Below are 7,174 nucleotides of genomic sequence, written 5' to 3'. Positions count from 1 at the left end.
CTTGCCCGTCAATGGTGTTGGGCGCCATCATGACCTATTATGAAAATGGGTCGTGGCATATATAATCTATATATAATATGTGTATAATCGTGTGTTGTCGGTATATCATCTATTTATATTAGCTATAAAAAGTAAACAATAAATATGGCCGGATATTATGTAAATATTCCATAAGATTTCGATTTTTTGAGTTTATCCATGATATAACTTCTATTATAGTAATAATTTTAAAACTCTCTACAAAGGTTCAAAAATATCTTATCTTTTTATTATCTTTGAATTAAAAAACATAAAAAAAAAATTCGAAATAATTTGTTTACATTTTAAAAAAAAAATATCACGTCATACCAATTTCTTCTTTATATATACTCTTTGTTACACTTAAAAGTCGCTATAGAAACTATCAATTAGAAACAAATTTCTCTCTTGTTGAGTTTGAAAAAAAAAAACCTTTCACATAATCTAATAATTCAAAACTAATATTCTTCAACGAAAAAAATATTATACCCTTGCAATATTGGCTTGACTATAGCTAAATGAAGGGGTTTCAGCTTATACCCTTCAATTCCTTGAATGTGCTAAATTGAAATTAATAATAGCAATTGTATAACCAAAGTTTTGTTATTTGTTTGATGTCCATTTATGCAAATTGACTCTTCAAACAAATATTCTTCAAGAAGAAAAAAGAAGTAATTTTTTTTAATATTGACTGATTTTGTGATGTTTCTTTCTCTAGCATGTATGTTTACTTTATTATATATGTAAGTAAACTTTTATTTGGTTTTGTAAATTCTTTTTTGTTATTTGGATAAACATAGACGTGTACCCTATATATTACATTTATTTTAAAATAATTTCGTTTTACTCAAATTTAGCTATAGTATTTCAAAGAACTATACTTATAGAATTTTAAATGTGAAAGGGCTTTGTAGTTATATGGAGTATTTTTTTTGTTGCTAGAGGCGAAGTAGTATTTAAATAATTAGAAAAAATAACAAAAGTTTCTAACATGATTGCATATGATCATTAACCGAATTAAGTATGATAACATGATAAAAAAGATAAATTTTATTTTTAATTTAAATTTGAATTTTAGAACTTTATCTATAAATTCAAAATTATTTTTAATTCAAATTTCGTATATATATATATAACTAAAATAGTCAAATATAGAATAAAGTTACCATATACTATTGACATTTATTAGCTTGCCACTCGGCTTAACCATAATGTCAATTATATATGATAACTTTCTTGCTTTAATATATATAATATAGATAGATAAATCCTCTCTTCTATTACCTTTTTTCTCTCTCTCTTTTGGTTTTAAGTGAATGTTTTAAAAATTGAATTTTCAGTTACTCTCTGTGTAAACTTTCTTGAGCTCAATATATTTGAACTAAGGGTAAATTTATATTATTTTTATACAAATATTATAAAAATAATATAAGGGTAACTGAAAATTCAATTTTACTAAGGGTAAAAATATTATAAAAATAATATTTGTATAAAAATAATATAAATTTACCCTTAGTTCAAATATATTGAGCTCAAGAAAGTTTACACAGAGAGTAACTGCAAATTCAATTTTTAAAACATTCACTTAAAACCAAAAGAGAGAGAGAAAAAAGGTAATAGAAGAGAGGATTTATCTATCTATATTATATATATTAAAGCAAGAAAGTTAACATTATGGTTAAGCCAAGTGGCAAGCTAATAAATGTCAATAGTATATGGTAACTTTATTCTATATTTGACTATTTTAGTTATATATATATATACGAAATTTGAATTAAAAATAATTTTGAATTTATAGATAAAGTTCTAAAATTTGAATTTAAATTAAAAATAAAATTTATCTTTTTTATCATGTTATCATACTTAATTCGGTTAATGATCATATCCAATCATGTTAGAAACTTTTGTTATTTTTTTTAATTATTTAAATACTACTTCGCCTCTAGCAAAAAACTAATTACTCCATATAACTATAAAACTCTTTCACATTTAAAATCATATAAGTATACTTCTTTGAAACATTGTAGCTAGATTTGAATAAATCGAAATTATTTTAAAATAAATGTAATATATAGGGTACACGTCTATGTTTATCTAAATAATAAAAAAGAGTTTACAAAATCAATAAAAGTTTACTTACATATATAATAAAGTAAACATACATGCTAGAGAAAGAAACATCACAAAATCAGTCAGTATTAAAAAAAATTATTTCTTTTTTCTTCTTGAATAATATTTGTTTGAAGAGTCAATTTGCATAAATGGACATCAAACAAATAACAAAACTTTGGCTATACAATTGCTATCGTTAATTTCAATTTAGCACATTCAAGAAATTGAAGGCTATAAGCTAAAACCCCTTCGTTTAGCTGCAGTCAAGCCAATATTGCAAGGGTATAATATTTTTTTCGTTGAAGAGTATTAGTTTTGAATCATTAGATTATGTGATTTATTTTTTTTTCAAACTGAACAAGAGAGAAACTGGTTTCAAATTGATAGTTTTTATAGTGACTTTTAAGTGTAATAAAGAGTATATATAAAGAAAAAAATTGATGTGACGTGAAATATTTTTTTTTAAATGTAAACAAATTATTTCGAAAAAACTCTTTAATTTTTTTAATTCAAAGATAATAAAAAGATAAGACATTTTGAACATTAGTAGAGAGTTTTAAAATTATTATAATAGAATTTATATCATGGATAAACTCAAAAAATTGAAATCTTATGGAATGTTTACATAATATCCGGCCATATTTATTGTTTACTTTTATAGCTAATATAAATAGAAAATATACCGACAACACATGATTATACATATATTATATATGGATTATATATAAATTACATGCTATTCAATTTTTTAATTTAAGTGGTCGGGTGAACACCTATTTAGGCTGATTAGATAAAGCCAAAAGAGAAATATGAAATAGTTTCAAGAAAAGACTAAAAATATAATTAAAGTTCATATGTAGACAATTTTTATTAAAACTCATCCCTTTATAGTGAAATAAATTATTTTTTTGTAACAAAAGAAATAACGACATAAAAAATAAGATAAAAAAATAAATATTGAAAAAAATGTTATAAAGATCTAAAAACCAGAAATAAAAGATGACAACAAATTTCTTCTTATGTTTCATCTTTGTTGAGTATAAAAAATTTGAAAGTTAATCTCATCGATTTTAAATATATTTTTTTCAACTCAAATACATAGATTATAAGATAAAGATATCTTAGAATATTTTTTTTAATTTACATTATGTGTCATTTTTTAAAAATCTAACAAACTGATATGATTTTCGAATTTGAATTGGAATGCAATTTAAGTAGTTTGCATTGAGGTTAAGTCAAGTATGATGTCGAAAAATAAACTACTTGACACTTTTAAGACAATATATGCAATGTTTTATAATAATAATCAATTAATTTAACATTTAATGATCAAAGAACAAAATTTTTGTATATATAGGGTATTAAAAATTCAAATTTTGGGGCTAGAGATATCAATAAACTTAAAGTTGAGTCATACTGAAATAAATCCGGCCAAAAAATTATTTATATTTTTAGATAGCCGATTAAAGTGAATAATTTAAGGCCAATTTCTTCACTTGCATCATTATAAAGATAATCATTATTATAATATATATCTATAAAGTTGTAGAAATTGAAATTTCAAAATAGAAATATTTTTGGAAAGATAAAATCATACCAAATAAGAGTTTAAGTGTAGTATAAGAGTCACATTATAATCAAAGAATCGTTTATATCATGTCCACCTTTGTGCTCTACCATAAATATGAGCTATTATTTCATTTTGTGGCTATTTTAGGTTCCAATGACACCTATGAGAATGGTGCAAAAAATAAATTATCACTATGAGAATTGAGAAAATGTTAGTCTTTTTTCATGTAGTGTTTCTTAATTAATATCCGACGATTATCTATAATTATTTAGAAGGTTTAAATGTTAAGGTTATTTATATATAATTCAAATAACTCAAATATTTAACATGGTTAGTGTCAAATATCAAAATAGAGTAAAAAAAATCACTAGCTAAAGAATTTTTTATATTTTTAGATAGCCAACTAAAATGAGTTTTGAATTAAGAATAATATTTTCAATTACATTATTATAAAAATAATTATTATTGAAAAATAATGCTTTAGAAACTGAAATTTTAAGAAAGAAATATTTTTTAAGAGATATAAACACACCAAATAAGAGTTCAAGTAGTAGTAAAAGAGTTAAGTCTTATCCAAAGAGTCATTCATTATCTCAACATTTGATTGTTTTGCCATAAATATGAGTTATTATTTTGCTTCCTGACTATTTTTAGGATCCAATGACACCGGCAAGAATGGTATAAAAAAAAATAGAAGAAATGGTTAATTTTTTTTATGTAGTTAATATCCAATGATTATCTATATTTACTGAGAAAGTGCAAATTTTAAGATTATTTAGATACAATCCAAATAACTTAAATATTTGACATGATTAATGTCCGCGCATCCGCGTGAGTACTAATATTAATAATTATGAAAAGTTAAAGCGTGCATAGGACGTACCATATGTGCTTTTACTATTAGATTAAACAAAAGAGGCAAAATTTGTGGTAAAAAGAAAAATTGCACGCTAGAAGGAGGGCTTGAACCTCCGACCTTGTGGTTAACAGCCACACGCTCTAACCAACTGAGCTATTCCAGCACGGTGGACAAAGACTTCATACAAAATTAATAGAACTCTTAGAGGTTAGACATTCTTTCAAAAATTCCCTTTTTTCAGAAAAAAGTAATTTAAAACAAATTTTAGGACTATCGTTTGTAACTAAACGAAAAATTAGCAAGGTTTCTATCTTTATTCATATTGATCCTAAATCAAATCCAACTAAGTTAATTGCGTTAATAATCATTGAACTAAGGCTCTATTGCATTCAACAAAGTCAAAAAATATGTACACCAACAATAACAACAACCACCTAGTGAAATTTCACTAGTGGGGAACAACAACAACAACAATAACAAAAAATACATAAACTATCATTATATTATGCGTTAAAAAAAGTAATACGTGCAAAAAAAAAAATTATGGGAAATTCATCAATCCACCACCAAATATTGCAACGCAACTGTCACGTAAGATAAAATTAGCAAATACGCACTGTACATCATCCTTTACTAGACGTATTGGAAACGGTCCGGGCCCGGTCCCAAACGGGCTTCGTGAGTCGGGCCGGACTTAAACGAGCCTGGTCTTCGTGGGCCGGGCTTAAACGGACCCGGGCTTCATGGGCTTTTGGGTGTAACCCAGACCGGGACCGTGTACTAATGGTCCCGAGCTATGTGGGTCGGTCCTAAACGAGCCTAAGTGGGCCTTGACTATTTTCTTTTAAATTTTTTTATCTAAGACAAGTTCTTGTAAATTATATAGATTATATATATTATATATACTATATCTATATCTATCTATCTATCTATCTATTTATCTATATATATATATATATATATATATATATATATATATATATATATATATATATGGGGCTATTTATTTATTTAAAATTTTTATCTAAGACATTTTCTTGTAAATTATATTATATAATTGAGACTTAAAATTTTTTAATTCAAATTTAAAATACAAAATATTGTAAAAAGATATTCAAAGGAATGTGTTATAATTTTTATTATTATAACATTAAGAAAATATGGTCCAATCTTTCTTAGCTTCCACCCCCCCCCCATTAGAATGAGCACAACCAAGGTGCTGATACCACCATTGAGAAGAAAAAGAAACTAATCAAGATGTACCAAAATACAAGTTACATATTAATTTTACATGGTATCTCTTACAAATTTTATAAATCCATCAAGGTTCGGAGGAATTTTCGTTGGTGGTGGCGGAAAAGAAGCTTGTTCATCACCGCTTCCGGGCGAAGCTGCTTCCTCCGCAAGTTCAACTAGCATTTCTTCGTAAGCTTCGTCTACCTCTGGTTGTGATTCAGCAAGTCCAAAATTTTTTCATTCCGAACGGATCCAATCTCTGAAAAGTACTGATTTTTCCAAGCTCATCCTCATAGACTCTATATAATCACCGAGTTGTAGTCTTGCTTGACTGAAAGCGTTCTCTGATGCCACTGTTGAAGCTTGAATGGTTAAAATATCTCGGGCCATCCTTGAAAGGACCAGAAAGTGTTTTTCTTTGTCCTTCCACCATTCCAAAAGATTAAATGAGCCGTCGGGATTCACTTCCTCAAGTCCCTATGACAAATAAACTTCAAGCTCATTTAGTTGTGAACAATCAGTAGTGGTACAACCTTGAGAACCCCTGAACTCGGTCCAAGCAGTAAGTGCTCTTACTCCTGCAGTTCTTTTAGATGGTTGAGAACTAGAAGAAGAAGAGTTGGAATATCTGGTCTAGCATTATCTAGTGCAATTTGATAAGCATTATAAATAGTTAGAGGCATTTATTTTAATTGAGGCTTGTACGTCCGAAAGTGTAGACAGCTCCTCAGGTGCAAGTGCTAAACCATTATAAATAGATCGATACCAATATTGAGGACCACCTAATTTCATAGTAGGATTTAACAAGGCAACAATACCATAAATAGGGGGAATAGGAAAAAAAATATTTTTTAAATTTCTTTCTCATGGAATCAATAGCTACTTCATAAATTTCTTCACCCTCTGAAAAATAAGCAAACAAATATGCAAGATCTGCAAGATAAACTAAACAGTTCGAAATAGTAGGATAATATTGCCCAGAAAATTTAGTTGTAGCAACATGAAATCTTTCTAAAAAATCTACAAGCATTTTAACATTAGCCCAATCCACATTTGTAAGGTGCTCATCATCACCACTTACATGAGCATTAAACGTTGAGTTTATTAGGTTTCTATATTCATATGCAACAACTAAACTTTCATACATGTAATTCCATCTAGTTGGACAAGGTTTAGAAATCTTTCTTTCTCTTAGGCCAAATTCATCGCATCTTTTAAAATATTCCCTAAGTCTACTTCTACGGTTTGAATAAAAAAGCCAATTAAGAGCCATTTTAACCTTTTCAATTTCAACAGTTAAATTTTCATACCATCACCCACAATTAAATGGTAAATACGACAACTACATCTAACATGAAAAATGTTACTAAATGTAGTGT

General features: G+C 26.9%; 1 non-coding gene across 1 annotated transcript; it reads right to left on the bottom strand.

Annotated features, from left to right (window-relative positions):
- Window positions 1–4,648: 4,648 nt before the first annotated feature.
- On the bottom strand, window positions 4,649–4,722 carry TRNAN-GUU (transfer RNA asparagine (anticodon GUU)). The gene has a single exon. It is a non-coding gene; the product is annotated as a tRNA-Asn (tRNA).
- Between the last annotated feature and the right edge of the window lie 2,452 nt (window positions 4,723–7,174).

Source organism: Nicotiana sylvestris, chromosome 6 (assembly GCF_000393655.2).
Source record: "Nicotiana sylvestris chromosome 6, ASM39365v2, whole genome shotgun sequence".
Lineage (NCBI taxonomy): Eukaryota > Viridiplantae > Streptophyta > Magnoliopsida > Solanales > Solanaceae > Nicotiana > Nicotiana sylvestris.
Note: the sequence above shows the minus strand (reverse complement) of the source record. Positions and strands in the feature narration are given on the sequence as shown.